At 38.9% G+C, this 24603-nt stretch overlaps 1 non-coding gene across 1 annotated transcript; it reads left to right on the top strand.

The window, feature by feature from the left end:
- Nucleotides 1–15340: 15340 nt before the first annotated feature.
- On the top strand, nt 15341–15445 carry LOC115893396. Its single transcript, XR_004053406.1, has one exon. It is a non-coding gene; the product is annotated as a small nucleolar RNA U13 (small nucleolar RNA).
- The last annotated feature ends 9158 nt before the right edge of the window (nt 15446–24603 follow it).

Raw genomic sequence — 24603 nt, forward strand, 5'->3', positions numbered from 1 at the left:
GGAACCTCCTAGTCCAGTCAAGTTGACATATAAAATTAATTATCATACTGCCTAGTTGTGTAATTTACTAACTATAAGTCACTCAGTATGACTATGGACATTCCATTTTTTCAGAGCAAATAGAAAGTCATACATATATTTTTCTTTTCATATTTCCAATAAAATACATATGTTTCCTATTGGTTCTGTATCTCTGGAGAACCCAGACTGATACAGATAGTAATCTTTTCTCTGACTTCATTATCTATTCTTGTTTATTTTATTGTTGCTGCTGCTGCTGTTTTTTATTAGCTTTTGCGTTTGCCAATATTTTCAGCTTTTTATGTCTATTTTTTATATTGAAACATTTCTGTAAATATCTTAATACTTATTAGGACAATGCAAAATATAAATAAGTAAATAAAACATTTTCTATGTCATTTTCTTTTATCTTAAACAATCAACAAAGTGTTTAATATTTATTAACCATTTTTACCTCTTCATTAAGATTTTACTATTCTTTTCCTTTGCCTAATATCTACTGCATTGTTGGTTATGTTTCTTTGTTGGTTGTTTTAACTAACAAGAAATAACTATTATTTTATTAAGGATAATGTGTATGATGTAAACACATTTTCCAGTTTGCTACTTGTCTTTTAAATGTTTATGTTGTATTTTGATATACAGAAGTCTTTTACATCCTGTAAGAAGTCAAACTCTTTTTCTCTTTTAGTTATGGTTTTCCTTTTGATCTCATGTTACAAAGCCCTTTGATAGTCTAGCATCATAAAGACATTTACCTAGTTTCTCTAAATTAATGTTTTATTCTTAACAGTTTTAGTTCTTCTGAAGCTTATTTTTAATAACTTTTAAAATATCTTAACTATTTTCATACCCACTAATCAACGATTTCATCTTTTACCACTGACTTAACACAACATGGTTATTATATATTAGGTCTCTTTCTTGGCTTTCAATTCTGTTCATTTAAAATTTTCCATCTATTTTGGAACTACTACAATTCCACTATAACTATTTTAACTTTAGAATTGGCTTTAGAATCTGGCAGTATAAGTTCCCATTCCTCACTCATCTTAAAAATCTTCAAGTATTTTTTTCTTCCTAGTTTTTCACATAAATATGAGAATTATTATTAAATCCTTATTAATACACAAAAATATACATGCACACAATCTTATATTTGGAATTGTATTAAATTTGTGAATAACTTAAATGGCTAAATAACATAAATGTTTATCAGCCAGATAGAAATAAAATAGGTACTGTCTTTGATGGCTTCATTCCCAAACTGGTGAAGTCACAGCATATTTAGTATGACCTGATCTGTTAAAGAACTTCCAAATAAATCAAAACTGGGTAGTCATTTTTTTAAAATTATATTTTAAGATCTGAGATACATGTATAGAATGTGCAGGTTTGTCACATAGGTATACACATGCCATGGTAGTTTGCTGCACCCATCAACCCATCATCTACATTAGGTATTTCTCCTAATGCTATTTCTCCCCTAGTCCCCCACCCCCTGACAGGCCCTGGTGTGTGATATTCCCCTCCCTGTGTCCATGTGCTCTCACTGCTCAACTGCATGTTCAGTGAGAACATGCAGTGTTTGGTTTTCTGTTCCTGTGTTAGTCTGCTAATAGTGATGCTTCCAGCTTCATCCATGTCCCTGCAAAGGACATGAACTCATCCTTTGTATGGCTGTATAGTATTCCATGATGTATATGTGCCACATTTTCTTTATCCAGTCTATTATTGATGGGCATTTGGGTTGGTTCCAAATCTTTGCTATTGTGAATAGTACTGCAATAAACACATGTGTGCATGTGTCTTTACAGTAGAATGATTTATAATCCTTTGAGTGTATACCCAGTAATGAGATTGCTGGGTCAAATTTTTAAGCTCCATGGTAGAAACTTGGATTTGAAACTTAGGGATCTGTCCTAAAAAATCTTTTCTAGTATAAATCTCGTATTTCAAGGAAGATAACAATGTTAATGTGAAAAACACTTCTTTACAGGCCAGTAGCCTACAATATTCATTAGCTTTTGTCTTTCTTTCCTTTTCTGGGTATATTCCTTCCTTCTTTCTCATATATTTAGCTTGTCAACATTCTGTATCTAAGATGTTCATTCAGCTAATGCATAGTTTATCATTTGAGAATATAATCGATTTTGCTCTACAAAATCCATAAGAAATATATTCTAATTTGTGAAGTAAGATGAACATGATGCTCAAGGTTACATAAATTAGGTTTTACCAATTGTATTGGTCTTTTATATGTAAATATGCTTTTGTAATTATATATTAAGAAATCATTAAATGTTAATATGAAATTATTTTATAATGCAATCAAATACAAAGCATTTTGGTTTGGTCTATTAAGCAACTTAGTGCATGTGTGTGTGCATGTGTGTGTTTATTCATGCTTTCTCTGGGAAAATATTAATTTCTGTCTTGAGGCTTCAGAGGTTTGCTTAATTGGGTCTTTCTGTTTCCATAACCCAGCATAAGCTGTGATGGTAATTGGTATGTAACCAATAACACGTGGCAAAAAATAAACAATAAAACATATCTACCTATATCTAGGGTATGTATGCCATTGAAAGTAATAGATTTTTATCTATGATTAAGTACAATGAATGGATAAAGTTGAAAAAGATCATGTGCATCACTAATTACAAATTATTCATTTCATAGATGAGAAAACAGAGGCTCCAAGATCACACAGGCCAGTATAGGGCCATATGCATTTGTCAGTCAAGCTCGCTGAGACCCAGTTTCTTTCTCTGTAAGGAGATTCTATGATGATGACAGATCAATTTTAAAAGATTGATAATTATATTATATGGCAAATAAAAGCATCGACACTACAATGAAAGAATTGCCTTATCTCAACAAAATCTTAGAGAGAATGGGAAACTGAGTTCAAAATTGCAATGAGAAGAGTCTTCACAGAGTGCTAGAACCATAAGTTCTGGACTTGAGCATAAGAAACCCAAGACAGACCCTGGCAGGCAAGAGCAGTTGCAGCAGATGGAGAAAAAGTCATCTGCCTCTGGCTTTTATGCTCCAGATTTTGGTACTGTGAGACAGGCATTAACACTTATCAATCCATAAGCATATAGTACAGTATTATTCACTACAGTCATCATACATGAGATCTCTAGAACTTATTCATTCTACATAACTAAAACTTTTAGATCTTGAATATTCTAATCACACACACATAGAAAAGGTAACTGAAGTGACGGGTATTTCAGTTAACTTGACTGTTAACAATTTCACAATGTATGTCACATTGTCCAACTGAAACATAAATAATTTTTATAAAATAAAAACAAAAGGTTGTTAAAAAGCTATAGGCAGAAAGTAAATACAGTGGAGAAAATATAATTTGTCTTTTTCTATTTTGAATGACTGCATGAGTATTACATTCTCACTTATGAAACTTCAAACAAGTCAAAAATATATTAGTAAGAAATACGAGTCCCATTTTATCCCCCACCCCCATACACCACAAAACAGCAAATATGGCAGCCTGCTCCTTCCTCTGAGAGTTCCATCCCAGGGGGGCACCAACTTGATGCCAGTCAGAACTCTTCTGTAGGAGGTGTCTGGAAATCCCTATTTGAGGTCTCACCCAATCAGAAGGAATGGGATCAGAGTCCTGCTTAAAGAGGTGTCAGGCTGAGCCTTGGCAGAGTGAGTATGCTGCAGTTGGGGGAATCCTCCATGTCCAGACCACCCAGACTTTCCAGAGCCAGCAGGCAGGAATGGCTGTCAGCTAAGCTGCAGGTACAGTGGCCACCCCTCCCACTGGTGGCTCTACCCCAGAGAGAGATCAGAATCTGTTTGTAAAACCCTGGCTAGAGTTGTTGAAATTCCCAGAGGGAGGCCCCATACAGTGAGGAGGTGAGAAGTGAAGCCAGCTGGACTTCCTGGGTTGAGTGGGGACTTGGAAAACTTTTCTGTCTAGCTAAAGGTTTGTAAATGCACAATCGGCACTCTGTAAAACAGACCAATCAGTAGGACGTGGGTGGGGCCAAATAAAGAAATAAAACTGGCCACCTGCTCGGGTCTCCTTCCACTCTGGAAGCTTTGTTCTTTCACTCTTCATAATATATCTTGCTGTTGCTCACTCTTTGGGTCCACACTATCTTTATGAGCTGTAACACTCACCACAAGGGTCTGTGGCTTCACTCCTGAAGTCAGCGAGACCACAAATCCACTGGGAGGAACAAACAACTCCAGATGCACCACCTTTAAGAGCTGTAACACTCACTGCAAAGGTCTATGGCTTCACTCCTGAAGTCAGCAAGACCACAAAACCACCAGAAGGAAGAAACTCTGGACACATCTGAACATCTGAAGGAACAAACTCCGGACACACCACCTTTAAGAACTATAACACTCACCGTGAGGGTCTGCGGCTTCATTCTTGAAGTCAGCAAGACCAAAAATCCACCAGAAGGAACCAATTTCAGACACATGTTGATGACCACGAAGGGACAATCACCAAGCGGTGAGTACCACTGGATCCCTTTCACTTGCTATTCTGTCCTATTTTTCCTTAGAATTCAGGGGCTAAATTCCGGGCACCTGTTGGCCAGTTAAAAGTGACTAACACGGCCACCGGACTAAAGACATGGGTGTCAAGCATTCTGGGAAAGGGCACTCTAACAACTCCCAACTCCTCCGAGTTGGGAGCATTGGTTTGCCTGGAACCAGCTTCTGCCTTTCCTGTACTTCTGGGCTGAGCTGAGGGTCAACAGAGAGGAAAGCCATTCAGCTCCAGGGTCCCAAAAACAAGTTGGTTGACCCTGCAGCCATGAGTGGAACTCTCAAAGTCATGTCACTCAAGTGAGACTCGCTCATCTATCCTATCTATCCTGACCCTTGCCTCCTGGGTCCTAATGCCTGTCAGACAAACCTGTCAGACAAACTTCCTCTCACCTTTCTTCTCTGAGGCTAGTCCTTCTTCTAAAAACCACTCCCTGGTCGGGCGCGGTGGCTCAAGCCTGTAATCCCAGCACTTTGGGAGGCCGAGATGGGTGGATCACGAGGTCAGGAGATCGAAACCATCCTGGCTAACACAGTGAAACCCCGTCTCTACCAAAAAATACAAAAAACGAGCCAGGCGACATGGCAGGCGCCTGTAGTCCTAGCTACTCGGGAGGCTGAGGCAGGAGAATGGCGTAAACCCGGGAGGCGGGGCTTGCAGTGAGCTGAGATCTGGCCACTGCACTCCAGCCTGGGCGACAGAGCAAGACTCCGTCTCAAAAAAAAAAAAAAAAAAAAAAAAAAAAAAAAACAAAAAAACACTCCCTGTCTCTGGTGCTTTTCTAGTTACTCCTATAAGAATGATTTCTAGTATAAATTCCAGGACTCTAGTCCCTTCTTTAGGCACCCAGGCTCACCAATCAGAAAGACATAATTTTTGCCCAAAGCCCCATCAGCGGTGGGGGGACTATCTGGAATTTTAGGATCCCTCCTCAGACTAGCAGGCCTAACAAAAGTTATTCCTGAAGCTAGGATATGGGGAACTTCAGAAATGTTATCTTTCCTATTCATATAAGTGAGGACAAAAGGCATCACTCTTCCAACTCTGGAGATCCCTTCCCTCCCTCAGTGTATGGCCCTCCACTTCATTTTTGGAGCATAACATCCTTATCTTTATAGGACAGCGGTAAGGTCCCAATACTAACAGGAGAATGCTTAGGATTCTAAAAGGTTTTCGAGAATGCATCGGTAAGGGCCACTAAATCCAACCTTTCTCGGTCCTCCTTTTAGTCTAGGAGGAAAACTAGTGTTTCTGTTGCTGCGTTGGTGAGCACATCTATTCCTATCAGCAGGCTCCAGGGACTGTTGTGGGTTCTTGGGAAAGGGGAGAAACAAACAAACCAAAACCACAGGCAGTTTTGTCTTTCAGATGGGAAACACTCAGGCATCAACAGGCTCACCCTTGAAATGCATCCTAAGCCATTGGGACCAATTTGACGTGCAAACCCTGAAAAAGAGGTGGCTCATTTTTTTCTGCACTATGGCCTGGCCCCAGTATTCTCTCTCTGATGGGGAAAAATGGCCACCTGAGGGAAGTATAAATTACAATACTATCCTGCAGCTTGACCTTTTCTGTAAAAGAGAAGTCAAATGGAGTGAAATACCTTATGTCAAAGCTTTCTTTTCATTGAAGGATAATCCACAACTATGCAAAGCTTGCAATTTTCATCCCACAGGAGGACCTCTCAGCTTACCTCCATATCCTAGCCTCCCTATAGTTCCCCTTCCTATTAATGATAAGCCTCCTCTAATCTCCCCCACCCAGAAGGACACAAGCAAAGAAATCTCCAAAAACCCTCAGGCTATCGGTTATGTCCCCTTCAAGCTGCAGGGGGAGGGGAATTTGGCCCAACCCAGGTACATGTCCCCTTCTCTCTGATTTAAAGCAGATCAAGGCAGAGCTACGGAAGTTTCCAGATGACCCTGATAGGTACACAGATGTCCTACAGGGTGTAGGGCAAACCTTCTATCTCACTTGGAGAGATAGCATGCTATTGTTAGATCAAACTCTGGCCTTTAATGAAAAGAATGCAGCTTTAGCTGAGACTTTGGAGATACCTGGTAGCTTAGTCAAGTACATGATAGAATGATAGCTGAAGAAAGGGACAAATTCCCTACCAGTCAGCAAGCCATCCCCAGTATGGATCCCCACTGGGACCTTGACTCAGATCATGGGGACTGCAGTCATAAACATCTGTTGGCCTGTGTGCTAGAAAGACTAAGGGGAATTAGGAGAAAGCCCATGAATTATTCAATGATATCCACCATAATTCAGGGAAAGGAAGAAAATCCTTCTGCCTTCCTTGAGTGGCTACGGGAAGCCTTAAGAAAATATACTCCCCTGTCACCCAACTCCCTAGAGGATCAATTGATCCTAAAAGATAAGTCTATTACCCAATCAGCCACAGATATCAGATGAAAGCTCCAAAAGCGAGCCCTGGGCCCTGAACAAAATCTGGAGGCATTATTAAACCTGGCATCCTCAGTGTTCTACAATAGGGACCAAGAGGAACAGGCCCAAAAGGAAAAGCAAGATCAGACAAAGGCCGCAGCCTTAGTCATGGCCCTCAGATGAACAAACATTGGTGGTTCAGAGAGGACAGGAAATGGAGTAGGCCAATCACCCAGCAGGGCTTGTTACCAGTGTGGTTTGCAAGGACACCTTAAAAAAGATTGTCCAATGAGAAGCAAGCCGCCCCCTTGTCCATGTCCACTATGCTGAGGTAATCACTGGAAGGCACACTGCCCCAGAGGGCAAACGTTCTCTGGGCCAGAAGCCCCCAACCAGATGATCCAACAACAGGACTGAGGATGCCCAGGCAAGTGCCAGCTCATGTCATCACCCTCACTGAGCTCTGGGTACATTTAACCATTGAAGGCCAGGAAATTGACTTCCTCCTGGACTGGCGTGACCTCAGTGTTAATCTTCTGTCCCAGACGACCGTCCTCAAGGTCCGTTACCATCAGAGAAATCCTGGGACAGCCTGTAACCAGGTATTTCTCCCACCTCCTCAGTTGTAATTGGGAGACTTTGCTCTTTTCACATGCCTTTCTTATCATGCCTGCAAGCCCCACACCCTTATTAGGGAAGGATATATTAGCCAAAGCTGGAGCTATTGTCTACTTTAATATGGGGAACAAGTTACCCATTTGTTGTCCCCAACTTGAAGAGGGAATCAACCCTGAAGTCTGGTCACTGGAAGGACAATTTGGAAGGGCAAAAAATGCCCCCCCAGTCCCAATCAGGTTAAAAGACCCCACCACTTTTCCTTATCAAAGGCAAGATCCCTTAAGGCCTGAAGCTCATAAAGGATTACTGGATATTGTTAAACATTTAAAAGCTCAAGGCTCAGTAAGGAAATGCAGCAGTCCCTGCAACACCCCAATTCTAGGACTACAAAAACTGAACGGTCAGTGGAGACTAGTGCAAGATCTTAGAGTCATCAATGAAGCAGTAATTCCTCTATCTCCAGTTGTACCCAACCCCTATACCCTGCTCTCTCAAATACCAGAGGAAGCAGAATGGTTCACTCTTCTGGACCTCAAGGATGCCTTCTTCTGTATTCCCCTGCACTCTGACTCCCAGTTTCTTTTTGCCTTTGAGTATCCCACAGACCACACATCCCAACTTATGTGGACAGTCTTCCCCCAAGGGTTTAGGAATAGCCCTCATCTGTTTGGTCAGGCACTGGCCCAAGATCTAGGCCACTTCTCAAGTCCAGGCACTCTGGTCCTTCAGTATGTGGATGATTTACTTTTGGCTACTAGTTCAGAAGCCTCATGCCAGCAGGCTACTCTAGATCTCTTGAACTTTCTAGCTAATCCAGGGTACAAGGCGTCTAGGTCGAAGGCCCAGCTTTGCCTACAGCAGGTCAAATATCTAGGCCTAATCTTAGCCAGAAGGACTAGGGCCCTCAGCAAGGAACGAATACAGCCTATACTGGCTTATCCTCACCCTAAGACATTAAAACAGTTGCGGGGGTTCCTTGGAATCACCAGCTTTTGCCAACTATGGATCCCCAGATACAGCAAGATAGCCAGGCCCCTCTATACTCTAATCAAGCAGACCCAGAGGGCAAATACTAGTAGAATGGGAACCAGAGGCAGAAACAGCTTCAAACCTTAAAGCAGGCCCTAGTACAAGCTCCAGCTTTAAGCTTTCCCACAGAACAAAACTCTTCATATGTCACAGAGAGAGCAGTGATAGTTCTTGGAGTCCTTGTTCAGACTCGTGGGACAATCCCACAATCAGTGGCATACCTAAGTAAGGAAATTGATGTAGTAGCAAAAGGCTGGCCTCACTGCTTATGGGTAGTTGCAGTGGTGGCTGTCTTAGTGTCAGAGGCTATCAAAATAATACGAGGAAAGAATTTCATTGTCTGGACTACTCATGATGTAAATGGCATACTAGGTGCCAAAGGAAGTTTATGGCTATCAGACAACTACCTACTTATATACCAGGCACCACTCCTTGAGGGACCAGTGCTTCAAATACATATGTGCATAGCCCTCAACCCTGCCACTTTTCTCCCAGAGGATGGGGAACCAATCAAGTGTGACTGCCAACAAATTATAGTCCAGATTTATGTTACCTGAGATGATCTCTTAGAAGTCCCCTTAGCTAATCCTGACCTTAACCTATATGCCAATGGAAGTTCATTTGTGGAGAATGGGATACGAAAGGCAGGTTATGCCATAGTTAGTGATGTAACCATACTTGAAAGTAAGCCTCTTCCCTCAGGGACCAGTGCCGAGTTAGCAGAACTAGTGGCACTTACCCGAGCCTTAGAACTGGGAAAAGGAAAAAGAATAAATGTGTATATAGATAGCAAGTATGCTTATCTAATCCTACATGCCCATGCTGCAATACGGAAAGAAAGGGATTTTCTAACCTCTGGGGGAATCCCCATTAAATACCTCAAGGAAATTATGGAGTTATTGCACGCAATGCAAAAACCCAAGGAGGTGGCAGTCTTACAGTGCCAAACCGCCATCAGAAAGGTGAAGGAGAAAAGGCAGAAGGAAACCATCAGGCAGATGCTGAGTCCAAAATTGCTGCCAGGTGGAACCTCCCATTAGAAATACCTATGGAAGGACCCTTGGTATGGAACAACCCCCTCCAAGAGATTAAACCCCAGTATTCCCCAACTAAAACAGAATGGAGACTTTCATGGGGGCATAGTTTTCTCCCCTTGGGGTTGTTAATGACAGAAGAAGGAAAGCTACTTATACCTGAAGCCAGCCAGTGGAAAATACTTAAAACCAATCCTTCCCTGGCAAATGACTGTTGGCTTTGTATCTCTCTATCGACCTCTGCTTATGTTGCCACTCCCATTCCCGCAAAAAATTGGGTCTTTACCAACTTAACCTACCACCCTCATTATGAAGGAAAAGACCTTTTCTGACTTCTAAATATGCAATCATTAGCCAACTTCCCCGTCTCTGATAGGACCAAGAATACCCTAACAGGATGTGCAATCCAACTTTTACATTCTTACATTTCCAACCTCACCTATTACACAAGCAATGAAAAGCCCATACACGGCCCTGTAACTATGAATACCATCTTAACTTTCCAAGCCCCTTTGTGCATCCAATGCAACCTGTTATCAGGTCTGCCCCTGGGGCACTTACTACCCCATCAGTGTAATTACACCCTACAACTTCAAGCCCCAACTGATCATAGTAACTTCCGACTCACCCAAACAGCTCCATTCAGATGGCTTGTCCGCTTCTCAGGGCCTCCAAAAATCATCACCTCCTGCCTGCTTAACAAATAGTCCAGGTTTTGTAATGGCAAAAAACTCCCTGCATGACCATTCACCCCTGGACCCTCTGCAGCAGTGCCCTCACCACTAATGAATGCTTTCTCATCCCCTCTTTCAATCACTCTCTCGAATGGTTCCCAGTAGATACAAAATGATTTTTTCTCCAATGGGAAAATAGAATACTGGTAGCCACTCAGTTTGCTCCCAACACCCCTTTAGAGTTGCTCACCGGAGCTACCTTGGCAAGTACTCGACGAGTATGGGAAAATGAAAACAACAAATTCACACACCTTTTTAACATGCAAAACCCGTTCTGTCTACCCAGCCAAAGTATATTCTTCTTATGTGGAATGTCAACCTATATCTGCCTCCTCACTAACTGGACAGGCACCTGCACCTTAGTCTTTCTAAGTCCCAACATTAACATTGCCCCAGGAAATGTTAATCAGTACCCCTCAAAGCTCAAGTCCATCAGCGCAGAGCCATACAACTAATGCTCCTACTTATAGGGTGAGGAATGGCTACTGCTACAGTAACGGAAATAGCCAGTTTCTCTACTTCATTATCCTACTACCACACACTCTCAAAGGATTTCTCAGACAGTTTGCAAGAAATGACGAATCTATCCTTACTCTACAATCCCAAATAGACTCTTTGGCAGCAGTGACTCTCCAAAACCGCCGAGGCCTAGACCTCCTCACTGCTGAGAAAGTAGGACCCTGCAACTTCTTAGGGGAAGACTGTTGTTTTTACACTAACCAGTCAGGGAGAGTAAGAGATGCCACCCGGCATTTACAGGAAAAGACTTCTGAAATCAAACAACGCCTGTGTCTGTGCTTCAGACTCAAGGTCCTGCTGGCATGGGCTCATGAAGAGATCTCCTGCTCCATGGGTTGCAAAGATCCGTAAGAAAAGCAAGGAAAAGCAATGAGTAACTGTGTGACTCTGTCTCACTTGGCTGGAGATAGGAGTTTTCCTCATTCCATGCCCTACCCTGTTTTTCCTTGCTCTTGGGGTCACATTGACTTTCTAGTCAGTCTCAGTGTGAGAACCTGGATACCTCAGCTGAAGACGTAGGATTCACTTGCTATTTTCTTTCTTCTCTGTGAGAGCTGTGAACCTCATCTGCTTCTAATCAGCCATCTTGGACTAGAATCTATCACAATGTACATTTGTAATGCACAAAGTCTCTATTAATTTAAACATTACCTTACCAATAGAAATTTAGAGAATTTCTATTTTGTGTGAGATATGGTTTAGCTCCCTATCCTCACCCAAATTTAATTTCAAACTTTCATCTCCATGTGTCAGGGGAGGGGCCTGGTGGGAGGTGACTGAATCATCAGAGAAGATATCCCCCTTCTTGGTCTTGTGATTGTGAGTTCTCATGAGAGCTGGTTGTTTGAAAGCATGTGGCACTTCCCCCTTCTCTCTCTCTCTCTTTCTCCTGCTGTGCCACGGTCAAACATGCTTGCTTCTCCTTTGCCCTCCACCATGATTGTAACTTTCCTGAGTCTTCCCAGTCATGCTTCCTGTTAAACCTGCGGAACTGTGAATCAATTAAACCTTTTTTCATAAATTACCCAGTGTCAGGTAGTTCTTCATAGCTGTGTGAAAACAGGCTAATACAGAAAATTGGTACCTGGAGAGTAGGACACTGCTACAAAGGTACCTGAAATGTGGAAGCAACTTTGAAACTAGGTAAGGAGTAGAGGTTGGAACAGTTTGAAGGTCTCAGAAGAAGATACGAAGACGCAGGAAAGTCTGGAAACTTCCAGAGACTTGCTGAATGGTTTTGACCAAAATGTTTATGATATGGACAGTAAAGTCCAGGCTGAGGAGGCCTCAGATGGAATTGAGGAACTTATTGGGAAATGGAGTAAAAGTCACTCTTGCTATGCTTTAGCAAAGAGACTGGTGGCATTTTGCCCCGCACTAGAAATCTGTGGGTCTTTGAACTTGAGAGATATGATTTAGGGTATCTGGTAGAAAAAATTTCTAAGCTCAAAGCATTCAAGAAGTGACCTGGCTATTTCTAAAAGTGTATGTTCATATGCATGAAGAAATAGATGGTCTGAAATTGGAACTTAGATTTAAAAGGAAAGCAGAGCCTAAAAGTTTGGAAAATTTGCAGTCTGACCATATGGTAGAAAATTAAAACTGATTTTCTGGGGAGAAATTCAAGCTGGCTGCAGAAATTTGTATAAGTAATGAGAAGACTAACGTTAACAGCCAAGACAATAGGGAAAATGTCTCCAGGGCATTTCAGAGATCTTCATGGCAGCCCTTCCCATCACAGGCCTGAAGGCCTAGGAGGGAAAAATGGCTTCATGGGCCAGGTGCAGGGCTCTGCTGTTCTGTGCAGCCTAAGGACGTGGCACCCTGTGTCACAGACACTCCAGCTCCATCCATGGCTAAAAGGGTCCAAGGTACAGCTTGGGCCATACCTTCAGAGGGGCGGGCCCCAAACCTTGGCAGCTTCCATGTGGTGTCAGGCCTGCAGGTGTGCAGAAGCAAGAACCAAGGTTTGGAAACCTCCAAGTATATCTCAGAGGACATACGGAAACACCTGGATGTCCAGAAAAAAGTCTGCACTGGTGGGGAGCCCTCATGGAGAACCTCCACTAGGGTAGTGTGGAAAGGAAATGTAAGGGTTGGAGCCCCCAGAGTCCCCACAGGGGCACTGCCTAATGGAGCTGTGAAGAAAGGGCCACCATCCTCCAGACTCCAGCTTGCAACATGAACCTGGAAAAGCCACAGGCACTCAATGCCAGCCTGTGAAAGCAGCTGTGGATGCTGTACCCTGCAGAGCCACAAGGGTAGAGCTGCCCAAGGTTGTGGGAGCCCACCTTTTGCATCAGCATGCCCTGGATGTGAGACATGGAGTCAAAGGAAACTATTTTGGAGCTTTAAGATTTAATGATTGCCCTACTGGGTTCTCGAATTGCACTGGGCCTGTAGCCCCTTTGTTTTGGCCAATTTCTCCAATTTGGAATTGAAGCATTTACCCAACGCCTATACCTCATTTTATCTTGTATCCTGTACCCTCATTTTATCTTGGAAGTAACTAACTTGTTTTTGATTTTACAGGCTCAGAGGCAGAAGGGACTTATCTTGTCTCAGATAAGATTTTGTACTGTGGACTTTTGAGTTAATGCTGAAATGAGTTAAGATTGGGAGACTGTTGAGAAGGGATTATTGTATTTAGCAATGTGAGAAGGACATGAGATTTGGGAGGGGCCGGGGTGGAATGATATAGTTTATATTTGTGTCACAGCCCAAATTTCATGTCAAACTGGAGGAGGCACCTGACAGGAGACGACTGGATCATGGGGACAGATTTCCCCCTTGCTATTCTTGTGACAGTGAGTTCTCATGAGATCTGATCATTTAAAAGTGTGTGGCACCTCTCCCACCTCCTGCTCTGCCATGGTAAGACGTGCTTGCTTTCCCTTCACCTTCTGCCATGATTGTAAGTTTCCTGAGGCCTCCTAGTCATGCTTCCTGTACAGCCTGAGGAACTGTGAGTCAATTAAACCTCTTTTCTTCATAAATTACCCAGTCTTATGCTTAAAAACACAGCTTCAATTATCATTTTCTTATGTGCATATTTTTGCATGAATGAATTTCCATTAGGTTAGAGCTAGAATTGCTGAATATATACATACATTTTTATAGACAGAGTCAAATTACTCTCAGAAAAGACAAGGCTTACTTATAAAACTATCACAATGTGTAAGGATATGTGTTTTCTTACATATAATAAATCCTGGGCAAAGGTCAATGTATTTAATATTTGTCACTTTTAAGGGCAAAGATTAGCATCATTTTTGTTTAAAATTTAACTCTGTTATAACTAAGATTTGCATTCATTCTTTTTATTTCTCCTATAAATTACTAATTCATATTTTATATTTTCTTGTTTGGGTTTTGATTTATTTTATCAATTAGAAGAAATTCTTGAAATATTTGACTACTAATTCTTGGATTTTTCAGATGACATCTTCCATTTTCCATAAAGTATGACCATTTTATTGTTCCCTTTGCTAATTAAATAATTAAATTAATTATATTACATATATAACAGATAATATTGCATATATTTCAAATATTATATATAATATAATTAATTAGTATAACACCTAATAAGTGTTAGAAGTATAACACTTCTAATACTTTTTCTTATCTAGTTTTATTTCCTAGGACTATATTTTGAAAGTAGCAATATCAGTGGATATCTTCCTTTTATTGCTAACTTCAATAGCTATATATTTAATATTGCATCGAGACACAATGGAGAAAGAACAGTCTCTTCAATAAATGGTGCTGGGAAAACTGGATTGTAGAATGCAAAAGAATGAAATTAGGCCCTTATCTTATACCATACACAAAAGTCTACTCAAAATAGATTTTTTAAAAACCTATGTGCAAGACCTGAAGTCATAAAACTCCTAGAAGCATAAGAGAAAATCTCCTTGAATTGGCCTTGACAATGATGTTTCTAATATCACACTCAAAGCGCAGGTTACAAAAATAAAAATAAGTAAATGGGACTATATCAAGCTAAAAAGCTTCTGTACAACAAAGGAAACAATCACCAAATGAATAGGCAGCCTATGGGCTAGGAAAAAATTACTGTAAACCACATATCTGATGGGGGTTAGTATCCAAAATTTATAAAGAACTCTTTCAATTCAATAGCAGAAAAATAAATAGCCTGATTAAAAACTGGATAAAGGACCTACACACATATTTCCTCAAAGAAGATATAAAAATGGTCAACCACTATATGAAAAGGTGTCCAACATTACTAATCATCAGGGAAGTAAAAATTAACATCACTAGGAATCACCTCACACCTGGAGGAATGGCTACTATCAAAAAGACAATGTTGACAAGGGTATAGAGAAAAGACAATCCTACTACTCGGTTGGTGGGATTCTAGATGGGTATAGCCATTACGAAAGACAGTATGGAGGTTCCGAAAGAAATTAAAAATAGAATTGCTCATCTTTTTGTAGTTCATGAGCATGATGACTGGGTTTTCACACGAATGTGTGAGATGTGCCACTCTCTGAACCTTATTATGATCTTGCCATATTACCCATCCGACCCGGAAAAAAAAAAAAAAAAAAAAAAAAAAAAAAAAAAAAAAAAAAAAAAAAAACTAATCTATAATCCAGCAATTCTTTTTCTGGTATACACCGAAAGGAGATGAAATTACCACCTCATAAAGATATCTGTACTTCCATGTTCACTGAAGCATTATTCACAATAGCCAAGATACGAAAAATGAAAACAACTTAATGCCCATTGGTGTACAAATGGATAAAGAAAATGTGATATATATACATATTCATAAAGTTGGTCCTTGAACAACACAGTGTGAACTGCACAGGTCCTCTAATATAAGAATTTTTTTCAACAAATATGTTGAAAATTGTGTGGAGATTTGCAAATATTTGAAAAAAAACTTGCAGACAAACCACATAGCCTAGAAATATTTTTTAAAAAAAATAAGAAAAAGGTAGATATGTTATGAATGCATAAAATATATGGAGACACTATTTTATCAGTTACAATGATAAAATATACACAAATCTATTATAAAAATCCAACATTTATCCAAACTTATGCACACAAGCACAGACCATATATGATATTTGCTGTCAAGAGAAACGTAAGCAAATGTAAAAATGCAGTGTTAAATCATAACTGCATAAAATTAAGCGCATACTGTACTACTGTAATAACTTTGTAGCCACCTCCTGTTACTACTGTGGTGATCCCAAGTACTGTGAGTATCCACTTAAACCATATGACACAAATCATTTCTGATGAGGATTTTGTCTCCAGTAAATTTCACATCACAATAAAAAGCGATACCTTGGGTTCTTGTGTATTTCCCATCATGTTTAGTGCAATGTAGTAAACTTTGAATAACACCATGTGACCCCTACAAAGTGCCACTAGTGATGCTGGATGTGCTCTGAAGAAGGAGAGAAAAGCCATGGCATTACAAGAAACAGTTGAATTACTTGAGATACTGTAGATTGAGGTCTACAGCTGCAGTTTTCCAGCATTTCAAGATAAATGAATTCAGAATAAGAACCGTTGTGAAAAAAAGAAAAGAAAAATAAAATTTGTGAGGTTTTTGTGCCACTGTACCAGCAAACATGAAAACTTTGCACTTTCTGTGAAATATATTTTTATCTCATACTTAAAATACAGCTGTTATGTGGTTATAGGACTGATATAAGAAAGGCATTCTTATAGACTCAAAAACGACTCAAGAAAAAGTGATTATATGACAACTTAAAGCAAAAAGAAAGGGAAAGATCTAAACCTGGATAATTTAACCCCAGCAAAGAATGGTTTGATAATTTCATAAAGAGCTTTGTCTTATTAAAATGTCAACATTACAGGAGAAGTAGTTTCTGCTGACCAAGAGGCAGCAGATGAGTTCCACGATGTCATTTAAAAGAAATCATTGAGGAAAAAGAATATCTGCCTAAACAGGTTTCTAAAGCAGATGAAAGTGCTCTGTTCTAGAAAGAAAAACTTCCAGAAAGGACATTTATTAGTAAAAAAGAGATGTAAGCACCAGGAGTTAAGGCAGGAAGGGATAGGCTAACTCAACCATTTCGTGCAAATGTGGTTGGGTTTAATGATCAAGACTGCCCTTATCTATAAAGCTGCTAACTCCTGAGCCTTGAAGGAAAAAAACACAAGCTGACAATTTTTTGGTTGTACAACACAAAGGCCTGGACAAGAACAAACCCTTTTCTGAATTAGTTTCATTAATGCTTTGTCCCTGAAGTCAGGAAGCACCTTGCCAGTAATGAACTGCCTTTTAAAGATTTTTTGACGTTGGACAATGCCTCAGGCCACTCAAAACCCCATGAGTTCAACACCAAAGGCACTGAAGTGGTCTGCTTTCCTTCAACAAGTCTTTAATTCAGCCTCTAGATCAGGGGGTCATAAGGACCTTTAAGTCTCATTATATATGGTACTCTAACCAAAGGATCGTCAATGCTATGGAAGATACTCTCCGTAGAGAACATTATGAAAGTCAGGAAGGATGATACCATCAAAGATGCCATCATTGTTATAGAAAAAGCAGTGAAAGCCTTCAAGCCTGAAACAATAAATTTCTGCCAGAGAAATCTGTGTCCAGATGTTGTACATGACTTCACAAGGTTTACAACAGAGCCAATAAAGGACATAAAAGTAGATGATGTGATGGAGATGAATGCTTCCAAACCAGTGCAAGACAATGAGGAGACAGGAGTCAGAAAACAAATTGACATCAGACAATCTGGCAAAAAGTCTCCAATTATTCAAGATTGCTTTTGTGTTCTTTCACAACAGAGACCCTTCTATGATATAGGCACTGACACTAAAGCAAATAGTAGAAGAAGAATTGATACCATATAGGCGTAAACCCGGGAGGCGGAGCTTGCAGTGAGCTGAGATCTGGCCACTGCACTCCAGCCCGGGCGACAGAGCGAGACTCCGTCTCAAAAAAAAAAAAAAAAAAAGAAACAGTTTTAAGAAATGAAAAACCAAAAAGTCAGATAGAAATTATGATGTTATTTCCATAATGTTACATAGAATGTGCCTGTGTCTCCTGCCTCCTTTTTCACTTCCTCCACCTCCTCTGCCTCTGCTATCCCTGAAACAGCAAGACCAACCCCTCCTCTTCAGGCTACTCAACATGAAGATGATGAGAATGAAGACCTTTCTGGTGATCCACTTCCACTTAATAAACAGTAAATATATTTTATCTTTTTAATCATTTTTAATAATATTATGCTCTCCAGCTTACTTTATTATAAGAATACAATATAAATACAAAATATGAGTTTATCAAATGTTATCACCAGTAAGGCTCTGGTCAACAATAGGCTATTATTAGTTAAGTTGTAGGGGAGTCAAAAGCTATATGCAAATTGTTTATTGTGCAAGGTTCGTACCCCTAACCCTCACATTGTTGAAGGGTCAACTACATATATATATATGTATATATATATATGTCTCCTTATAAAGAGATGCTGCCATTTGCCATAACATTAATGAATTTGGAGGATATTGTGCTAAATACAATAAGCCAGACACAGAAAGAAAAATGTTGCATAATTTTACCTGCATGTGGAACATTATTTTAAAGAGTCAAATACACAAAGACAGAAAATGAAACAGTGGTTACTATGAGTGAGGAGGGAGAGGAAATGGAGAGATGTAGCTCAAAGAATACAAAATAGCAGATATGAGGGATGAAAAAGCCTAGAGATTTAATGTACAATATGAGGACTAAAGTTAGTAAAATTGTATTGTATTAGGGACTTTTGTTAAATAAGTATATTTTAGCTATTCTTATTACAAAAAGAAGTAACTATGTGAGATGAAAGAAAGGTTGATTTGTTTCACTATAGCAATCATTGTACAATTTATAGGTATCTAATTGCCTCCCATAACATCATGTGGTAAATTTCAAATATACACAATAAAATTAATTTTAAAAAATCTTAAAAATTATCGATCATTGATAATTAAGATTTATCTAGAAGTTTGCAAATCCTCATTGTGACAGGTTTTCAGTTTATGTTAAACTGTCAGAATTCCAGTTTCCTTTGATACTCTTCCTGTACTACAGGGGCTGGAAGCCTGAGGGCAACATTTTCTTAAATCCTTTGCCCTCAAGTTTCTGTTTTAGATTCCACCATTAAGATGTACTTGTTTGAGATCTGGAAGGCAGGAGGGAAAAATAAATCATCATTTGTCCTCCAGCAGTAGTGGACAGATACTCAAACTTTTGCAGAAGTGAGGTTTTGCGGCAATCCCTGTCATCTCCTGAGTCAACCAACTCAGCACAGCGGCCAGTTGTTACCAGAAGCTGTGGTTTCCTGCAGTTCCTAACCAGGGTGTTAGTGGCAACTTCCTAATTTCCTGAAAACTCCAGAAAACCTAAAATCTAATGGTAGACTTTCTGAGGCCTTCACTTCTCTTGTCCTGCCAACTAATGTTTTTCTGAAACTTTTATTGAGATAAGATACAGCAAAGTGTACTTCAGTTTTGAAAGTAACCAACTTCCTATATTAAATTCTTATTTAAAATACTTAGAATAGCTTTCGTTTCCTCAACAGAGTCCTGACTGATATACCTTTTATTCATAATGAATATTTTCTTTTATTTCTATTTCATTAAGAGTTTTTGTCAGAAAAGAGTACTAAATTTTATCAAATAAGTATTAACTATGAGAATGACATTAAAATCTTTAATAAGTTTCATCATGGATTTTCCAGTGTTGAATGATGCTTGCATTTCTAGCCAGTATTTACTGAGTATTTTATTAGTCATATACGTGCTCAATAAAACTTCGGCATGATTCTTTTAAGATGTTACTGAATTTGATTGGGATATATTTTATGTAGCTTTCTGTTGACTCATAAATAAAATTAGTATTTTTTATTATTCTTGACTGATTTACTAACAGAGATATGCTAGATTTATGAATGAGTTGAGATGCTTTCTATTTCAATACTGAGACAATATTACGTAAGTATTCTTTCTCTCTGATAAGTTTGTCAAAATCAGCTACAATAATTTGTACCTAAAACTGTTTTAAAGGTAAGTCATTGACTGCCTTTTCCATTTTTTCTGTTTATTTATATATTCAGCTTTTTATCTCTTCTTTTGTCAGTTTTGACCATTTATATATTCCATAAAATAAGTAATATACATAGTCAGAAAAATTGTTTCTTATATAGCCATCCAAAGTACTATTTTTTACATCTTCAAAATCTTCTCCATAGCTATAATTATGTTTTCTCACTTGTTTCTGATACTAGGTAGTTACTTATTTTTAGTTAGACCTTTTTGTTGGTGGTGGTCTATTGAGAGAACCATCTTTTGCTTTTATTGGTCAAATCTACTATTGAGTGCTTTTATTGCATTAATTCCTGCTTATTAATTCTTGATAATGTTATTATTTAAAATTTTATTTTATTAAATACTACCTAATTTCTTTCTTCTGTTTGCTTGTTTTATCCAGGTTCATTACTTACCCTAGATTATTGAGTTATTATTTTAGTTCACTTATTTTATTATTATATAACAAATGCAATTAAAAGTAAAAGGCAACATAAACCAAGTCTGTATACTTTTGCCAATAGGGAATCTGTTGAAAAGATATTAGCGGTCATCAGGAAGCAAGCAAGCTAGGCCTCCTCATTGTTGAAACCTGGATGTTTTCATCTAGGAGGGGAGCCCATCAATGAACCTGACAGGCAGGATTGTGCAGCGGATTAGAGTGGGACTGGAAGCCCAGCTTTGCCACTGACTAGCTCTGAGACCTCTGCTAAGAATCTATACCTCCCTGAGCCTTAGTTTCCTTATTTGTGCAATGAGGGTACTAATAGGAATCTTCCTCACAGAGTTGTTGAAAGGAATGAATAAGTTTACACATAAAATCTTATAGAACAGATCCTGGGACCCAGTAAATATTCAGAAAGTGCTAAGTATTATTCATCCTCCTGAGAAACTTTATTTTCATCTGTCTTCTTCAATATCTTCTGAGAAGACTCCAGAGCTACTTCAGGCTCTACTCTGCTTCTTTCTCAGGCTCAATATACAAGTTAGTAGTTGTCCACAGGCAGGCTATTCACTCTCTGAAGAAAGAAGTTCTTCAGGACATTTCCTGAAGATGTGGGCCAGAGAAAAGAGGAGGACAGCCATCCCAAATGCCTTTTTTTGTAATGTCCCTGGACATTCTGCCACACCGGGTGTGATATTTAACATAAGCAACTGGTCACTTAATACTCAGGACAGAGAGGTCCTGAAGGCCACTTGTGTACTGAGTGTTAACTCCTTGGATGCTAAGTTGTAGGGAGGTTCCAGGGTCCTTTGTTTCTGGGGATTATGGTAGTGGCTATTTATCAACTCATGTAATACATTTTAATTATGAAAGTAGTAGTATGGCTCTACCTGTGTAGGGCTGAATGCAGCCCTGCTGACAACCCAATCTGTATTTTAGTTTATTATCTCTGACCTTGGAGCATCACTGGAAATACTTTTACTTATGTAGGAGTTTTCTCCTGCCTGATTTGAGATACATTTTCTATTAATCTGATCCCATCTGTATTCTGTCTTCTAGGCAATTCATCAAAATCTCTCATTATATGAAATGATTATATCTTTTCTTGCTTTCCATCATAATTAAGAATAATAGATAGATATACAAATTGTTTTATAGGCCTATACGTATCTTCTAGTGATTTCAATGAAATTGGTGTAGAGGAAGACACACGCATTTAGTTCATCAACCTGACCTATTACACTTTTTAAAAAATTTTTAAGTCACTGATTATGTATTCGTCTGAGAAAAATTTACTTCCACTCCTTGTCTGAAAGGCCAGATATTCAATGTATTTCAGTTAATTGAGTTCAGGTTCAAATTAAGACAATGAATGAAAAAAGGAAGTTATTCTATCTCTTCTTGCAATAATTTAACTATAAATATTATACCAGGCTTAACCTAAATCTAACCTTACTAAAATTAAATTATATTATATGTAAGTATCTTTAAAAGTTTAACTCATGGCAAAATATTGAATGAGAAGCTCCTTTAAACAATCAAAAGAGACACTATTAATATCATTATAATATTTGAATTAACAGCTGTGCCTTAAAATGTATAGGGTTTTGGTGGGATTTACGTACATTTTTTAAAAGGCTATCAAGATGACCTATATCATCATTCACTGGTTTTCATGCCATGGCTTATTTGACATTTAAAGAGGTTGAAAATAAAAAGGATATAAGGGGAATGCCAAGGAGCATATAATGTAAGGAACTGGATCAGAAGCCATCCAATGGAGAATTTAGAGCAATGCATGGACAGAGCTCACTAATGTTACAGATGTGAAGATGAAGAGGGGAGGGAAGGGGAGGGGTAGTATGAGGTGAGGTAAGAAGAAGAGAGGAGGGGTGGGGTAGGGTGGGGTAAAGAGGGGATGGGAGGCATGGGACAAAAAGGGGAGGGGAGCAGAGGACAGGGGAGGGGTAGGGTGGGATAGGGAGTGGAGGCTTTAGATGTCGTTAAGTTCATAGTGGTCCTAATGATCTTAGAGGTCAAATTGAAATTAAATTTTGGTCAAAATGGACTCATCAACAATGTGATTTTATTCAATGATGTTTCGCAGACCAAAGTTCATAACTTTGGATGAGAAGAGATGAGGCTTTGTTTTCGCATATTGTCCAATACCATGGATACATAAGGCACAGATGAGGAGCAGTTCACGGCCAAAAATCTAGTTATCTCAGTCTGGTAAAATGTCTTAGGCTTTTTCCTCAAAGAGCTGTTCTTATGACCATCCTCTTGCCTGCCTCAGAAGAGTCCTACCAGCAGGATGGAGCTTCAATATGTGAGTCATGTATCTCCATACTCTGCTAAGAAAAGTGTATAAAACACTCTGGGTCCTTATGTTTTAGTTGATAGGAATCAAAAGAAGCAAAAAGCAAGAACACCAACTTACAAATTAAGACTAGAAAATATGTGATATTTCTTCCTCCCACACCACATTAAGCATTGCTAAGCAATCATGCTATTTTTTTTTTTTTTAACTAAATACAGACAGCCTTTGAATTCTCTAAGCAGAATTCCAGGCTATGTGTTATTGGCACTCTAGGTAAAATCCTGTTGGACATGACATAAATGCAAATTATTTTATGACTGAATAAATCACACTATTCCAACTATAGTTTACAGTTTATAAAGGGCTTTCAGATATCTTAAATCAAGGCTCATAAATACACTAAGGATTGATTTTAGTTTTATTTAACAAATGAGAAAGTTCAGAGGTAAAGTAATGCAGCTAGTAAGTAGAAGAGCCAGGATGTGAACGTCAGCATTTTGGTTTACAAATCTGGTGCTTTTGCTATATCCTACCTGATTTCCTGAATACACACACACATACACACATACACAACGAACCTATATATACTTATATAATTAAAAAGGTAGAATGAAAATAATTGTTAAGCAACACTACTACAATAATGGCAATGACAAAATACAATCACTATTTTCATTCTTGACGAGCTTCCCAGTGCTTGCCAGTACTCAATCGCCAAGTAAAGTAGCAGTGTGTAGGTTTCCTGGGTTTCCAGGTGTCAGGGTCCTTTAAGGAGTAAGCTCATTTCCATAGTGCTCTCTAGAGCTTGGATCTTCCAATTCTTAGCCTCTGAGACACGATAATGATAAAAAACATTTTCAGTTTATATTTGCCTTATCAATGTAATCATTAGAATTAAAACTTATTGAGCATTTACTGGTGCTAACACTTTAGTTTGTACTCTGCATATATTCTTAATTCTTTCTCTTATTCTGACACAGTGGGCATCAGTAACCTCTATTGTAGATGAGAAACCTGAGACTCAGAGTTTAGGCAACTTGTCTAAATTAATTTAGCTCAAACAGAACAGAGCTAGAATTTAAATTCAAATCTTGACTTCAAATCTTGACTCCATGCTTTTCTCATAATGCAATGGTGCCTCTAAACCAAGAGATAGGCCAGTCAACTTAAGGCTGTTCTCTTTAGCATCATAGATAATTTCTTATACCCTTTTAGATCTACAATGGAAATATTTTTCTCTCTGCCCATGTATTGAGATGCACTTCTCACTAATGGTTTCACCCTCCAACCCCCAACATATGGAGACATCCTCATTTATGTGCTCATCTTTCCAAAACTTTAGAATCCAATATATAAAAATAAACCTACTACATCACCCTGGTTGTATGTTTACACACACATACACACAACACAAACTTCCTTCTCTTCTTTTAGGCTGTGTGTGCTATAACCTTCTCAAATATCAACGTCAATGTCATAATCATTTAGACTTAAAATCTTGTCTTCAGCTTTGACATTTCTTATTGCTTGCTGAAATGTGACCAGTTCCTCCCCCATGATATTTCTAAATGCACCTCTTTTTTCTAGCCTCATGAAAACCCCACCACATCAGCAGCTCATTACCCTTGACACAAATTTCTATTATAACATCACTTCATGCCTCTAAGAATTAACATTCTAATCTACTTTTGACACTAGTTGCAGAATATGCTTCCCAACACACAGTCTTGTTTATGTCTCTCTGCTGCCCAATAAACATGCTTTGGTTACTAAATAATACCTGAGCACCTTTGTCTTGGCATTCAAGGCTGTTTATGATTTAGCCCAAACCAAAACAGCAAGCAAATTCCTGTTTC

This window comes from Rhinopithecus roxellana, chromosome 14 (assembly GCF_007565055.1).
Source record: "Rhinopithecus roxellana isolate Shanxi Qingling chromosome 14, ASM756505v1, whole genome shotgun sequence".
Classification (NCBI taxonomy): domain Eukaryota; kingdom Metazoa; phylum Chordata; class Mammalia; order Primates; family Cercopithecidae; genus Rhinopithecus; species Rhinopithecus roxellana.